This window comes from Solanum tuberosum, unplaced genomic scaffold, assembly GCF_000226075.1.
Source record: "Solanum tuberosum cultivar DM 1-3 516 R44 unplaced genomic scaffold, SolTub_3.0 scf00532, whole genome shotgun sequence".
Lineage (NCBI taxonomy): Eukaryota > Viridiplantae > Streptophyta > Magnoliopsida > Solanales > Solanaceae > Solanum > Solanum tuberosum.
The window spans coordinates 65,424-68,943 of NW_006239461.1; positions in this window are offsets into that span (position 1 = coordinate 65,424).

Genomic DNA, 3,520 nt, shown 5'->3' on the forward strand with positions numbered 1-3,520 from the left:
TTTTTCTTCCAATTCTTCCTCAAAGATGTTAAGCTTTCTTTTTCCACTCTCTGAAGTACTGGGATCCTCCTCAGGAGTTATATTTCCAGTTTCTAAAATACCTATCCTTACACTCATTTAAGAAACTTGAGACATGAGAGCTGAATTCTCATCCTCATACAAACTCAAATTTTCATTTAGCATTAAGTTTTCAGTGGTTTGTTCATCAACAGAATCAATAAGCAGGGCAATATGTTTCCTCAATTTTTCAACAAGAAAATTATATAGATCATCCTTAAGATAAAAAAGGGATACCTCATCTGGATCTTCCTCATCATCAGACTTAGCCATCAAGGAGAAAATGGAGTTGAAAACATTTTCATCATCTTCAATGGCCATCATTGATACATCCTCGTGGCTTTCTGCATCTTCTTCTGACTCACTTGAATCATCTCCCCATACAACAAAGGCTTTTCTCACCAACTAATCATCATGAGCCTTCCTTCGAACATTGTCTGGGACCAGGTCCCTCCTGCGAGGTTTGGTGTCATGAGTTTCCTGCCTTTGACTGGGGCAGTCCCTCATAAAGTGACCAGGCTTTCCACATTTATGGCACAGATCATTTGCAGTAGTAGTTCTACTAGTAGAGGCTTTCTTTTGGAAACCCCCATGCTTCTTTATGATCTTTTGAAATCTTCTAGTGACATACGCCATCTCATCCTCCTCCTCAGTCACCTCACTTTGAGATATTTTCAAAGCCATGGACTTCTCCTTCTTTCCTTCCTTCAAAGTCATCCCCTACTTCTTGTTCATTTTGTAGGTCTGAAGATTCCCAATCAGTTCATCCATGGGAAGAGTCGTTAGATATTTGGCTTCTGTTATGGTATCCACCTTGCTTTCCCAATATTTAGGAAGCACTTTGAGGATCTTGCGAATTTGCTTGCTCACAGGAATAGGCTCACCCAGGTCTCTCAGCTCGTTAGTGATAGAGGTGAATCTTGAGTTTATCTCAAAGATGGTTTCCCCTTCCTTCATGCTGAAATTTTCATACAGAGTGGTGAGCATATCAACCTTAGACTCTTTCACTCGCTGGGTTCCTTCATGGGCTGTTTGAAGACAGTCCCAAATCTCCTTGGCAGTCTCACAAGCGGATAGTCTATTGTATTCGTCTGCTCCAATTCCACATACCAAAATCTTCTTTGCCTTGTAGTTCTTTTCAATCCTTTTCTTGTCTGCCTCATTGTAGTCTTTTCTGGTTTTGACAATAGTAGTGGTAAGCTCTCCATCCTTCACCTCCTTTGTAGGAATATATGGTCCATCAAGGATAATGTCCCACAACTCAGAGTCCTTTGCGTTGATGTAATCGTGCATTTGATTCTTCCACCATCCATAGTATTGGCCATTGAAACGAGGTGTCCTAGTAGAAGATTGTCCTTCCTCAATATTGGGTGGAGCAACCAATCCTTCAAGATCTTTTCTTTTCTTGGTGTTAACCAAACTGAAAAATCAAGTTCTGATACCACTTGTTGGAATGTATGCGTCCACCTATGTAGATGGGACCAGGTCCTCAACACAGTTACAATAATAAACAATAAAGAACAAATGCTGAAAGTAAAGATTGACAATCAACTTTACGTGAAAACCTCCTTGATCAAGAGAGTAAAACCACGACCTGTTCTCAACAGGACTTTTCAAACTGCTTCCACTAATCTTCTTGAAGCAAAAGTAAAAGCCAGTTTACACAATGAGATTAGCCTGCTAATCTCCACACTAAGCAATACCCCTTATCACTTAGCTGAGCCAGAGCAGATACAACACTGCCCACTATACTAATCCTAAACGATTAATATAGACTTTAGAGTAAGAAACTAAGTTACCCTTAACGTAGTTCTTACAATGATTCACACAAGTTTGAAACGTTTCTTTCACAAGTGAAACGAATCCTACAATATAAGCACTATTACAAGCAAACAAATGCAGCTGGTACAGAAAGCAAATAGAAGCACTTCTATCAGGCCCCTTGCTGTTTTGAAGATTGAAAGTATCTCTCTTTGAATGAATGAATAATGTTGTTGTTGAATATATATCATGAAGAATTATTATCCAATGTACAAACAACCTCGTCGCTTCTGATTGGTGGAGTACTCAGCAGTTCCACTAGCTTTCTGACACGTACAACTTTTACAGTTGTCCAGCCCTTTGACCACTGGACGAGTATTCATACTCTGCAGAGGATCAGGTCCCTGCACTTGTGAGGATATCATCAAAACATCTAGGAGCATTAGCACTTATCATGTTCATTATTTGAAACTGTGTGATAGGGTTGGAATGCATGGGTGTTTTTTTTAATTATTTAGGTGTGGGTAGAATAATAAACAATATGAAGATAAATTATTTATTTATATGCAAAAATATCTGTAGTTTTTGTGAAGAGCTGTCTTTTGATGTATTTGTCCACATTTTTCAAACGTTATTATAACATATCCTATTGAGTTTGCACATGTAAAATGATTCACAATCGATAAAAGTAAATATTGATTTATAGTCGTGATCCATCATGATAGTGATAGATAATAAGATTGTGTTATAACATTTTTAGTTGAGCTTATGTGTTAAATTTTAAATTTTTTAAAAAGTAACTTTTACATAATAAACTCAAAGTTAAATGACTATCTACAAAATTTATTCAAACTTTTACATATAAGACGCGAAAGAGTTCTTCTCAGTCTTCTGAAAATTTATTGTGTGTTGAATGTCATGAGTAACATGCTATTTTTCTATTCAAATAATTTGGTACAAGGAATTTGACCATTTAAAGAAAAAGATATTGAATTATACAAAATGTCTCTAATGCTATGATATTGACACACATGTTAGATCTTTCTTCACTTAATTTTTATTTTTTTATTATTGAAACTCAAGTAAAAAATTTTAAAAAAATCAAAATTTGTTTATATTAATTAATTTGATTGAATCCAGTATGGATTCAATAAATTTAAGTAAATTGTAATTTTGTTTTTCACGTATTTTTTAATAATTATTATCTCATCTATACTTTTTGGTATTTATCTTATTTGGTTCAAGTTTATATGCCTATCTATTATCTAATACAAGTTTGTTTTTTTTTAAAAAAAAAAAAATACCTTTTTATTGTTCTCAATTTTTTTAATATATATGTCACGACCCGAGCCTACACCATGGACGTGGCCGGCACTCGAGAACCATTGATGGTCCCCAAGCGAACCCTCATCCTGGCTGACTACAAGCGGAAAACTGATTCAAGCATACAAGGCTTACAAACTGAATAAAATCAATAACTCAAATACAAAGCTTTAACTTAAAATATTAACTCTGAATAAAAACAATATATTCAACTCGCCATAAAATAGGCAACTTAAGTCTTTAAAACATTTAATAAAATAAATGAATAATATAGATTTCTCAACTATACTGACTATCTATGAAACATCTAACTGATAAAGATGGAAGTCAGGACAAGACCCACGACATCCTGACTAAACTGAAAAGTAAATGAAATCCT